Source organism: Coregonus lavaretus, assembly GCF_964263955.1.
Source record: "Coregonus lavaretus genome assembly, chromosome: 19".
Taxonomy (NCBI): domain Eukaryota; kingdom Metazoa; phylum Chordata; class Actinopteri; order Salmoniformes; family Salmonidae; genus Coregonus; species Coregonus lavaretus.
This window is the reverse complement of record NC_140006.1, coordinates 32696740-32710857: the sequence shown is the minus strand read 5'-3', so window position 1 is coordinate 32710857 and position 14118 is coordinate 32696740.

Genomic DNA, 14118 nt, shown 5'->3' with positions numbered 1-14118 from the left:
CGGCCTCTGCAGTGATATAGCCTAGCTCTATATACACTACCCTACCTTATGCATGGGTGAATTCTAAAAAACAGCCAACCAGTCAATCACTTAATAAATCAGTGAAACCTGGCAAACACCTTTCATGCTGTGCTCCACTCCAGAGCGCGCAGGCCTCAAAATAGCGTGCTAAACGGTGGATGGTCACGACTGAGTGCGTTATTGACAACCAGCCTCTTAAGTCCAACTAGCCACTGGTTGAATCAACGTTGTTTCCTCGTCATTGCAAATAAATGACGTTGAACCAACGTGGAATAGATGTTTAATTGACCTCTGTGCCCAGTGGGTTGAGATCAACATTTCACACTGGAATACAAACCACAAATCACTGTCACATGCGCACACACACACATGCAATCAAACACACACACACGCATACACGCATACACACACACACACACAATGCCGGTGCCCGGCTTCTGAAATGGATGTTTGTCTTGAATCTATTTGTCGCTGCCACATATTTTCTCAAGCAGCGCAGCAGCCCAGTCACAACAATTATACAGAGGAAAAAGCACCATCAGACTCTCTGGGAATCCAATGTTCTGTGAATGACATTGTTCTGAAACTGACCGTCACTTCAGCAATGACTGTGTCCCGGGATTTAAAATTCATGGTGCATATCGGCACGTGATTTACACTCATAACTTTACATGAACAAATAATGAAGGGTTAGGGCTTATCCCACAAAAACTCACCAAAGTTTGCTGGTACTGGAGCGACTGATTCTCGGCTTTGTCCTTTGCGGGCATCGTCGCAAAATCCTCATCCATATGACCTATCCACGGTGCGCATTCATTTGTCACTCAGCAGGTGAATTTCCTGGCCTTTAGACAGCTATAGCCATCGATACATGTGCTGTGTAAGAGGTTATTATCATAGCCTAATCCCCCCGCTGCTACTGAATAACTAGTGCGATCTGTGTCAGATGAGTAGCCGCATATGCGGGTTGTTTCAACCCCGATTCCCTCCTCCACTCGTTGGTACAGTCGATCCCAGCGGAGTTCGCAGGGAGCAGAGTTAATGTTTTGTGTTTTGCAGGGGTGGTGCAGGGTCCAAGCACAATGACCTTACAATGACGTATTGTATTAGTTCCAATACCTCATCTGTTTCTCCTTGAATCTATCCATCGGCGCTCTGGTGTTCTTTTGCCTGCAGGTGAGAACTGATGAGTCATCATTGAGGTTTGGTAATAAATAACATTGGCTACACTTGTTTAAAGAACAGTACATAGTTTATACTGGCCAGAAAAACACTAAACTGATCTTAAATCATTGTCAAGAAGCAATTTCATCCTACCTCAGGTCAGGAGAGTAGGTATGCTTAATTTAGGCTCAGTTAATTAAGAGGTAATTGACTTCATGATCACCAATTAACTATGTATTAGGGACTCCTGGAATATATGCAACTTGTGACTTTCTGTATAAAGATTAGTCCACTATCTTGTCGATTAAAACAAAATAATCACAAAAGTGCTAATTAATCCAGAATAGTCCTAGTAAGGGACTGTCAAACTGGCTGATGGCCTAACTACAGTTTCTGGAAAAAGCTGAAAATAAATGAAGACATCTAAACTGGCCTGCAGGAATTCCTGTTTGTGCCCTAATACTGGCGTACTAGCATTCAGCACCATGGAGAACACCACAATCAGCGGCAATTAAACAGAAGACAGTTGATCGACGATTTCAGCACCTCTGCCGCTGAACAGCACCACGCAAGTCTCACAGACCCAAATGAATGAAGACGCAAGACAGGCTAGTTGTGTATGGAGCTGTGGCTGCAGGAAGGCCTGCTGAAGTGCCTTCGGAAAGTATTCAGACCCCTTGACGTTTTCCACATTTTGTTACGTTACAGCCTTATTCTAAAATTAATTAAATTGTTTTCCCCCCCCCTCATCAATCTACACACAATACCCCACAATGACAAAGCAAAAACACATTTGTAGAATTTTTTGCTAATTTATAAAAAATAAAAAAACGGAAATATGACATTTACATAAGTAGTCAGACCCTTTATTCAGTACTTTGTTGAAGCACCTTTGGCAGGGATTACAGCATCAAGTCTTCTTGGGTATGACGCTACAAGCTTGGCACACCTGTATTTGGGGAGTTTCTTCTTTGCAGATCCTCTCAAGCTCTGTCAGAGACTTGTCCCGAAGCCACTCCTGCGTTGTCTTGGCTGTGTGCTTAGGGTCGTTGTCCTGTTGGAAGGTGAACCTTCGCTCCAGTCTGAGGTCCTGAGCGATCTGGAGCAGGTTTTCATCAAGGATCTCTCTGTACTTAGCTCCGTTCATCTTTGCCTCGATCCTGACTAGTTTCCCAGTCCCTGCCGCTGAAAAACATCCCCACAGCATGAAGCTGCCACCACCATGCTTCACCGTAGGGATGGTGCAAGGTTTCCTCCAGACGTGACACTTGGCATTCAGGCCAAAGAGTTCAATCTTGGTTTAATCAGATCAGAGAATCTTGATTTGCATGGTCTGAGAGTCCTTTAGGTGCCTTTTGGCAAACTCCAAGCGGGCTGCCATGTGCCTTTTACTGAGGAGTGGCTTCCGACTGGTCACTCTACCATAAAGGCTTGATTGGTGGAGTGCTGCAGAGATTGTTGTCCTTCTGGAAGGTTCTCCCATCTCCACAGAAGAACTGTAGAGCTCTGTCAGAGTGACCATCGGGTTCTTGGTCACCTCCCTGACCAAGGCCCTTCTCCCCCGATTGCTCAGTTTGGCCGGGCGGCCAGCTCTTGAAAGAGTCATGGTGGTTCCAAACTTCTTCCATTTAAGAATGATGGAGGCCACTGTGTTCTTGGGGACCTTCAAGGCTGCATAAATGTTTTAGTACCCTTCCCCAGATCTGTGCCTCGACACAATCCTGTCTCTGAGCTCTACGGACAATTCCTTCGACCTCATGGCTTGGCTTTTGCTCTGACATGCACTGTCAACTGTGGGACCTTATATAGACAGGTGTGTGCCTTTCCAAATCATGTCCAATCAATTGAATTTACCACAGGTGTACTCCAATCAAGTTGTAGAAACATCTCAAGGATGATAAATGGAAACAGGATACACCTGAGCTCAATTTTGAGTCTCATAGCAAAGGGTCTAAACACTTATGTAAATAAGGTATTTCTGTTTTTTATTTTTAATACATTTGCAAATATTTCTACACCTTGTTTTCACTTTGTCATTATGGGGTATTGTGTGTAGATTGCTGAGGATTTTCTATTTATTTAATAGCGAAAACATCCACTTATCTCTCAGGAGGATGGCAAAAAGAATGGAACATGCTCTCTCTTCTGGACAATTGTCCTTGCTGAGGGCGGTTTCCACACATATACTCGCCATTACTCATTCTCAGCCTATAATATACACAGGAGATACTGTCTGTATAGCCACATCCAAATGACATGCATAGTCCATGGCTTCCCCTGATACATAAAGCTACACTTTAGCCTCTGTTGTCTGCATGTGTGGTAAAAATTGGATCTCAGCTCAGATAAGCGATGTCCGGGTCTAGGAGCACTGACTAACCATGGCCTGTCTATACGCCAAAGTATCTCTCAGATGTACAGCACAGTAGCCATACAGATCACACAGCTATGCTTTTAACACACTGAGTGCTCAGGGAAAAGGAGACTGTAGTACAATCCCAATAACAGCATTTAGAACCAGAGTCTCTCCACAATGGATTAGTGGGGAATAGGGGTAGATAAGTGCTTGGGGGACCAGGGCTGGAATAAGAGCCCTCAGCTCTGTTTCACCTAATAAAGTAAAGGCACTGTAATTTAAATGGATTGTAGATTAGTTGCTATGCTGGTAGCTATGCAGGGTCATATAATACTAGCCCATTGAGTCTATGCAGTGTTTTGAATCACCCACTAAAGCTACAGCGTTAATTTACAGTACTGCTTTGTATACGTCGTCATCCATCGTCGCAGAGTCAGTGAGTCAATCAGAGTGAAAAGAGATGTCAAGACGAACAATCAAAAGGCACTTTTTGACATGAGGCCATTTTGAAGATGAATGGATAATTTAGTGCTAAAGATAAACAGGGAGTAAAAGGCTTTTCTTTTCTGTCGAGCGCAAGAGATGAGTGCAATGGGAGATTTGAACAGGTTGAACCAAGTTTCAAGACATTCATGAATGCTCCGTGGAGTTTTCCTTGACATTTGATTGGTTAAGTTTAGGCAAGTAATTCCAATTTATTTAGTTTAGAGTTGGGGTGGAATTTGAACCAGCAACCCTGTATAGCATGTTTAGCAACCTGCGTGTTCCGCCCCACATCCACCATCAACATTCCACCTAGCGCTAGCTCTGCCCACTGACCGTTGAGCTTCAACCAATCACATTCGTTCGAACTGCCCTTAGAACAAGACAGAATACGGAAAACTCAATCTGCTGAAGGACAATGTGATGTCATACCCCATCGTGGTCCACTGTAGCTCAATTGGTAGAGCATGGCGCTTGTAACGCCAGGGTAGTGGGTTCGATCCCCGGGACCACCCATACGTAAAAATGTATGCGCACATGACTGTAAGTCGCTTTGGATAAAAGTGTCTGCTAAATGGCATATTATTATTATTATATTCAAAACCGAATTTGTCAACTTTTGAAGATACTCAACATTGACCTTTCACTCACCCAATCTGCAGCGTACAAAACTGGGCAATCGATCACTGCATTTGTTTCCTTATTAATATTACATGTTGTGGTTTTCAACTAGCATACTAAATATAGCTACAGTGGGGAGATCAAGTATTTGATACACTGCCGATTTTGCAGGTTGTCCTACTTACAAAGCATGTAGAGGTCTGTAATTTTTATCATAGGTACACTTCAACTGTGAGAGACGGAATCTAAAACAAAAATCCAGACAATCACATTGTATGATTTTTAAGTAATTAATTTGCATTTTATTGCATGACATAAGTATTTGATACATCAGAAAAGCAGAACTTAATATTTGGTACAGAAACCTTTGTTTGCAATTACAGAGATCATACGTTTCCTGTAGGTCTTGACCAGGTTTGCACACACTGCAGCAGGGATTTTGGCCCACTCCTCCATACAGACCTTCTCCAGATCCTTCAGGTTTCGGGGCTGTCGCTGGGCAATAAGGACTTTCAGCTCCCTCCAAAGATTTTCTATTGGGTTCAGGTCTGGAGACTGGCTAGGCCACTCCAAGACCTTGAGATGCTTCTTACGGAGCCACTCCTTAGTTGCCCTGGCTGTGTGTTTCGGGTCGTTGTCATGCTGGAAGACCCAGCCACGACCCATCTTCAATGCTCTTACTGAGGGAAGGTGGTTGTTGGCCAAGATCTCGCGATACATGGCCCCATCCATCCTCCCCTCAATACGGTGCAGTCGTCCTGTCCCCTTTGCAGAAAAGCATCCCCAAAGAATGATGTTTCCACCTCCATGCTTCACGGTTGAGATGGTGTTCTTGGGGTTGTACTCATCCTTCTTCTTCCTCCAAACACGGCGAGTGGAGTTTAGACCAAAAAGCTCTATTTTTGTCTCATCAGACCACATGACCTTCTCCCATTCCTCCTCTGGATCATCCAGATGGTCATTGGCAAACTTCAGACGGGCCTGAACATGCGCTGGCTTGAGCAGGGGGACCTTGCGTGTGCTGCAGGATTTTAATCCATGACGGCGTAGTGTGTTACTAATGGTTTTCTTTGAGACTGTGGTCCCAGCTCTCTTCAGGTCATTGACCAGGTCCTGCTGTGTAGTTCTGGGCTGATCCCTCACCTTCCTCATAATCCCACGAGGTGAGATCTTGCATGGAGCCCCAAACCAAGGGTGATTGACGTCATCTTGATCTTCTTCCATTTTCTAATAATTGCGCCAACAGTTGTTGCCTTCTCACCAAGCTGCTTGCCTATTGTCCTGTAGCCCATCCCAGCCTTGTGCAGGTCTACAATTTCATCCCTGATGTCCTTACACAGCTCTCTGGTCTTGGCCATTGTGGAGAGGTTGGAGTCTGTTTGATTGAGTGTGTGGACAGGTGTCTTTTATACAGGTAATGAGTTCAAACAGGTGCAATTAATACAGGTAATGAGTGGAGAACAGGAGGGCTTCTTAAAGAAAAACGAACAGGTGTGTGAGACCTGGAATTCTTACTGGTTGGTAGGTGATCAAATACTTATGTCATGCAATAGAATGCAAATGAATTACTTAAAAATCATACAATGTGATTTTCTGGATTTTTGTTTTAGATTCCGTCTCTCACAGTTGAAGTGTACCTATGATAAAAAATTACATGTAGAGACATGCTTTGTAAGTAGGAAAACCTGCAAAATCGGCAGTGTATCAAATACTTGTTCTCCCCACTGTATATACTGTATGTTGTGCAGTTTAGCTCCAGGCCTTTAGGGCCTTCGGGTATCAGTGGCTTTGATCTTTTATGAGATGAAAGACTGAATTCCCCTGAGAGAAAGAGCCTCATTGGCTGACAGAAGAATCCCACTGCAGTGTTGAGGCGGACAGAAGAATTCCACTGCAGTGTTGAGGCTGTTGATAGGCTGTTGGCACGGTAATGGAATTGGCTCATGGCAGAGCCATGTATTTAAGCCCTGTTTACACTGACACTTAAAATTAGGGACAAATTTGACCTGGCTCGAATGGAATTCTCAAATTTCACAACTGGTGCCAGCTCGATTAGAATTTGGGCTGGTGACGCCCTTACTATGCAACCACCAAGCTGATCACTGCTGGATGCTGACACAATGTTAGCTAGCTCGTCTGGGCTTGTTGCTGTTAGCTAGCACATGGACAAGCAGTACTGCGGTTGTCAGACATGACACAAATTACCACCATAGCTGGATCCTTCATACATTTTTGCACTACACAATAAACTTTTATGAGAACAGTCAGCCCTCAAACACTAGCTACCTAACGTTAGCTAGCAAATCAGAGTTGAAACAAGCTAGCTAGCTAACGTGAGCTGGCAGGAATTTTAGCTGGCCAGGTCGTATTGAAAGCTAGATAGCTAGCTAGCTACATCATATCGAACCTATCATCTGGTTTGCTTGGTTAGCTAGCTAGCTAATAGCCAATGCCACGACAAGCAAGGTAGGAATTAAGATAGCTAGCTAGCCTGTTATGCTAGCGATGATGCTAACTGTTTAGCTAGCTAGCTAACTTCAGCAAGCTAAATATATGGCTCTGAGTCTGGCTGGCACTGGCAGGAGTATAGGGTAACTTTAGTTAAAGCATGGTGAGGGTGAATTAAATACTTCAACATCTTGCTAGCTAGCAACATCTTGCAACATTAGCAAAGCCAGCTGCAGTCACACATTGGCTACCTAGCAACATGACATCATTTCTAATTTCTGGAGGAAGTGGAAACGCAATGTGAGCTAGCCCACCAAGGCCAGCCCATCCTGGGTTCACTTCAAAGTGCCAATGGAAACAGGTCTTTAGAGAGTTGGGCCATTGAGATTTCTGCATTATGTTGCATTTACATGGCACTACAACATTTTATGGTAGCGGTGGCAGCGCCCCATTAACATTACATGGGTAATATTAAAAATAATGTTATACAACAGGTGGGTCTAATCCTCGATGTTGATTGATTAAAACCGTGTTCAAGCCGGTGTGTATTTCACGACTACCACCGGCTATGACAGCGAAATGCATTCATCAAAATAACGTTTTTTATGAAAATATGTCAATCATTTATGGAATATGTTGGTAACCAATGTCGTCTTGGGCCAAACAACACCCATGCCAATATGTCCTCCAAACCATGGCTTCTCGGGCATTATCACTTAACTATGTAACTGAATGTCTAGAATAAGAACAATATAAAAAATTCTAAAAGTTGGCCCAACTCTCTGAATACATGGCTCTGGCTCATGGTAATAGAACAACAGAACCACAGGCCAACAGAACCACAGGCCTGCACACATACCAATGACTGTATATTTGAATGGACAAAGCCATCAATCAAGTGACACCATTCATTCCTAAGTGAAGAATCAATAGCGCATTGAAGCCAAATGACGTCAGTAAAGATGGCGTATCAGACGGGTTAGCTGACAAAGTCACGAAAACAATGTGCACGCTTCAATGGGGCAGAAGTCTGTGTGTTGTTATGATTCTGAATGGCTAGATAGCTAGCAACTATGAAAAGAAGCTGCCATGTGAGGAATCGTAGGTGGCTTGTTTCAGCTAGTTTTATCTTGTTCTTGATACCATGTCTTGTTTTGAGGTGTTTTGACTGTTGTCATGTCTATGCTCATACAGCAAAAATTCGCTAGCTAGCTAATCAACAACTGTAACAATGTATTTGAGAGACAACAAGTGCTCATTGTATAAATGTATTTGTTTTCGATAAACATTGGAGACGAAATATAGTTTACATGACAATCTAAGCCAACCCTGTGTGTTTTGCCCCATAGTTGCGCACACATTGGTTTTGTTGCTAAACAACCAACCCGTCTATGGAGACATAACACGCGCCGTTTGAGCTACTCCAGGAAGTGATGTTGCAGGCTAGCTCAGTGCTGCCCTCTCTCATTAAGTAACTCAAGTTGAAGGCCGACCGGGGTACTGCAGGCTGCCATTAGCAACTAAATTATCCTTATAACCAGAGTGTGAATTACACCATGACATTCGGAGGTCTCTATTGGGAAGAAAAAAACATTTGGGCCTAATAATAAAGACATAATTTAAACGGTCAAAATGAATTACCTTTTAATGTGGCATGAACACAACCAGTCATGATATTTCCATCTGATTGTCATACAAATCACTTCAAAAAGTAGGCTACCTGTGCATGTTCGTCCACTCCAAAATAATTCTGGCATCTAAACTGCATGTATACTCGCTCCATTTGACGAATGGAAATAGACATCTGTTACAAAACACAGAAAAGTGTGCATAATGACATTCGGCAATTTGCCATTGATTAGGCCGACATTAATTGATGCGTCTTGCTGACAAATTGACATTTTTTGCAGCCTGAAAAGTCGGGACACCTGAAATGGGGCTGAAACTGTCCCGGGAAAAACGGGATGTCACCCTAACACACACGGTCAACTTACTAGACTAGGCTGCAATGTGTATTACCATGAACTTCAAATAGGCCTACCGGTAGCCAGTAATGTAGTGGTAAAACAAATTGGTGGGTAAACTCTGATTGCCGGTTGCGGTAAAAAAAATTGTGATGTTTACCCTCCACTAGGCCTACACCACTTCCGGTAGCCTACCCTCTCAGCCGAGGCAATTTTACACACATGAACAAACGCAGAACAGGTAGCCTACATTAAAAATAGGCCTAATACATGAGTTGAATCAAAACATGTTTTACGCAACTTTGGTTAAAAAAGTTATTATATTTCTTTTTTTATCCAGTCGGATAAACACTCCAAACAGCCTATACGACCGCTCGGAAGCGTCCACATGGTCCTAAAGCACACCGTTGCCTCGTTTTGTATCACATTCCAGTGAAATTTGCGTCCCTGTGTTTTACACCCTAGTTCATGAGTTGTCCATAATTCATGAGATGATGCTTGGAGTCTTCACAGATCGTGTGACGTAAAACACTACCTTTATTTCCTTACATTAATGACAGAATGGCGGTGGAGGGTAAGGACGGCCGTGTTACGGGCTCCTGACCAATTTAGCTATTTTGTGTATTTTTTTGCTCTGATCTGAACTTTTTTTTGTACATAATGTTTCTGCCATCGTTTCCTATGACCGAAAAGAGCTTCTAGACATCAGAACAGCTATCACTACCTCGATTTGGATGAGGACTTCTACTTCAATGAGTCAGAGGCTCATATGTGATTATCCTGGACCAGGCCCTAATCCCCGACACTTGAAGGAGGCGAAGACGGCGCTATAAATGCTGGCGCGTGGGCACCCTGGTGAGACTATGGCGGCGAATGAATAAATCGCCTCTACCCTCTGTTCTATTGGCCAATGTGCAATCGCTGGAGAATAAACTGGACGAGCTCCGTTCGAGACTATCCTATCAACAGGACATTAAGAACTGTAATATACTATGCTTCTCTGAGTCATGGCTGATCAAGGACATGGATAATATACATCTAGCTGGTTTTTCTATGCATCGGGAGGACAGAACGACAGAGTCCGGTGAGATCAGGTGGGGTTGTGTGTGTCTCTTTATTAACAACAGCTGGTGCGCAAACTCTAATATTAAGGAAATCTCGAGGTTCTGCTTGCCTGAGTTAGAATACCTCATAATAAGCGGTAGAACATACTAATTACCAAGAGAGTTTTCATCTGTATTTTTCGTAGCTGTCTATTTACCACCACAACCGCTGCTGGCACTAAAACCGCACTCAATGAGCTGTATAGGGCCATAAGCAAACAAGAAAATGCTCATGCAGGGGCGGCGCTCCTAGTGGCCGGTGATTTTAATGCAGGAAAACTGAAATAGGTTTTACCTCATTTCTACCAGTCACCTGTGTAAATAGAGGGATAAAAACTCTAGATCACCTTTACTCCACACACAGAGACGCATACAAAGCTCTCCTCCGCCCTTGACAAATTGGACCATAACTCTATCCTCCTGATTAATGCTTACAGTAAAAACTCAAACAGAAAGTACCAGTGATGCATACAAATACGAAAGGGGTCAGATGAAGCTTACACTAAGCTACAGGACTGTTACGCTAACATAGACTGGAATATATTACGGGATTCATCCGATGGCATTGAGGAGTTAACCACATCAGGCACCGGCTTCATTAATAAGTGCATCGACGACGTTGTCCCCACAGTGACCATATGTACATATCCTAATCAGAAGCCATAGATTACAGGCAACACTGAGTTTGAAAGCAGTGTTCTGCTTTCAAGGAGCAGGATACTAATCCGGATGCTTATAAGAAATCTCACTACGCCCGCTGACAAATCATCAAACATGCAAAGCGTCAATACAGGACTATGCCTTCTATACTCGCTTAGAGGAAAGCAACACTGAACTATGCGTGACAGCACCAGCTGTTCCGGACGACTGTATGAATGATACAAACCTGTCAAAACATATATGGATTTGAGAAAGTCTGCAAAAAAAGCTTGCGCTCTGTTCCTTGCCTCAGGCTGCACAGCTGTTCTCTCATCGAGTGATCATATTTTCACCCATCAGACTATTCTCAATTTAATCTTGTCTTTACTAACATGTAGGCTAAATTTAGTTTAGATTTAGAATGGCCCATTATCAAATGGGCAGGAACAGGGGTAGGGGAAAAAAATACATAATCTGTATGCACTAGAATAGCGAATGGAGGCTGCACACTTTCCCTCCGGTCCGTTTTTAAATGATGCTGGGTAGGCTACTTCGGTTTTATAGCGGAGCATGTGCTTAATATGAGCTGCTGAGAAATAAATATAAGAACACTTATTTCACTCCACGCATCAACCACTGTTTGAGGAGCATGCTCTCGCTCCGCAACACATGATATTCCACCCAAACTGTCACACCCTGGCTCTGGGACTCTATATGTTGAGCCAGGGTGTGTTCATTCTATGTGTTCTGTTTCTATGTTGGGTGTTTCTAGTTCGTCATTTTCTATGTTTGACTGAGTGACTCCCAATCAGAGGCAACGAGTGTCAGCTGTGTGCTGGTTGTCTCTGATTGGGAGCCATATTTAACTGTGTTTGTGGGTTTTTGTTCCGTGTTCGGTCATTGTCACTGAGGACTTCACGAGTCGTTTATTGTTTTGTTATTTCGTGTGTATGCTTTAATTAAATAAAGCAAGGATGTTCGCAACTAACGCTGCGCTTTGGTCCACTCCTTCATACGACGTTCGTGACACAAACTCTGTATGCCATGGACTCTCCAACCCTGTTCCTGCAGCTACCCAGTGCTTAATTTGGGAAACCAAGTGATATCTGTTCGGGAACATAGATAGTAACATGTTTTTGCAACCAAACATATTTCACTAAACTGCGCTCAAGAAAGGAATAAAGAAGAGAGAGAGGAGATGGAAACGCATGGTGGTGGGATGAGATATTCTGTATAGCTAAAGGTAATGTGTCACCCAATTAATTATGAAAATTCCCTATTACTAGACTATTCAAAATCAAATAAAAATTCACTATAATTGTAGGCTAACTGTAAGCCGCCCTGCACAATCAATGAACCAACAGCATCACCCTAGGACCTAGGGCTATACGTTTTCTCCCAGACTCCTGGATAGAAATTTTGGAGTATGCATAATAATACAGTCCACACGCAAAGGCGATTACTCAAATGTGTTTAATTTGAGTATAGGCTAGACCAATTATGTACCAAAGACATCTTAAATCAGTTTTATGTTTTTCTGACATGCGTAATATGCGGTAGGCTATGTCTTGTCATGGTTCCACCTGTCACCAGAGGGCGACAGAGACCGTCCTAAAGACTATTAAGACACTCAGGTGTTTTCTATTTTGTAATTATGAGTTCCCCTTTAAGAGAGGTGTGTTTTCTGTTTCCATTTGCAGAAGCTTGATTCGTTTGTCATGTGTGTTTGCCTCCTGAGTAAGTGTTCTAGTGTTTGTTGTTTTCTCAGCATTACTGTAATCCTGCTGTTACCTATTCTCAGTAAAGTATTTACGTTTACTTTTACCACTGATTCCTCGTTTGGTCTATTCTCTGCTCCTGGGTCCAACCTCATCATGTCACAGCAAGCTTCTGCCACCAACATGAACCCAGCAGAGATCACCCTCATCAAGAATGTTATAACCCACCAAGGAGCACTTACCGACTCCCTCCGACCACAGCCCAACCCCAACCCAGGAGGAGCAAATGCCCAAGTCTCATTGCCCAGTACTACAGGCGTCGCCATAGTTCCTCCAGGGAACCTTCACCGGGAACCCAAGATCCCTGCCCCCCGAGCGGTACGATGGTCACCCGGGAGGACGCAAGGGGTTCCTTACTCAGTGCGCTCTGGTGTTCAAGTTACAGTCCTCCTCGTTCCACACCGATCGAGCCATGATCGCCTACATCATCTCTCTACTCTCGGGCAAGGCTCTGGCGTGGGCTATGGCGGTGTGGAAACAGCAGCCACCATTCTGCAGCTCCATATTGGCCTTCACTGCCGAGTTGCGACGAGTCTTCGACCACCCAGTCGGCGGACGAGAAGCAGCAAGCTGACTGTTCAGACTCCGCCAATGGGCCAGACCTATGGTTGACTTCACCATTGAGTTCTGCACCCTCGCCGAGGTGGACGCCTCAGACACCGGAGCAGGAATGAGGAGGACATGAAACTGCACCCATGCGACTTCCTCTCCAAGCGGTTCTCACCAGTGGAACACAACTACGATGTAGGAAACCGGGAGCTCTTGGCAGTAAAGTGGGCTCTTGAAGGATTGAGACATTGGTTGGAGGGGGCACCTCATCCTTTCGTGATCTGGACGGACCATAAGAACTTGGTCTCCATTCAAGAAGCCAAGAAGTTGAACGCTCGCCAGGCTAGGTGGGCTCTGTTTTTTAACAGGCTCAACTTCACACTAGCCTATCGCCCGGGATCCAAAAATCAGAAGGCAGACACCCTGTCCCGTCAGCACGATGTTTCTAACGAGGAGAGGGACTCTGAGCCCATCATCCCCAGTTCCCTCATCGTGGCCCTGTGATGTGGAGTATTGAGACCTCGGTCCGACAAGCCCAGAGCCGAGAACCTGACCCCTGTGAGGGTCCCACTAACAGGCTCCCAAGTACTACAATGGGGACACACCTCTAAATTGTCTAGGCACCCAGGGGATAATCGGACACTGGAGTTCCTGAGGCGGAGATTCTGGTGGCCCAACATGACTGAGGATGTGAGGTCCTTCGTGACGGCCTGCTCCACCTGTGCCAAAAGTAAATCTTCACGACAGCGACCGGCTGTATTGCTCCAACCTCTGCCCATCCCCAGCCGGCCCTGGTCCCACCTGTCTGTAGACTTTATCACAGGGTTACCTCTTTCCCAAGGGCTGACCACTATCCCGGTGGTCGTCGATCGGTTCTCCAAAGCAGCCCATTTCATCGCTTTGCCCAAGTTGCCCTCAGCGAGGGAGACCGCTAATCTCTTGATTACCCATGTCTTTCGACTACCCGGACTTCCCCAGGACATTGTCTTGGA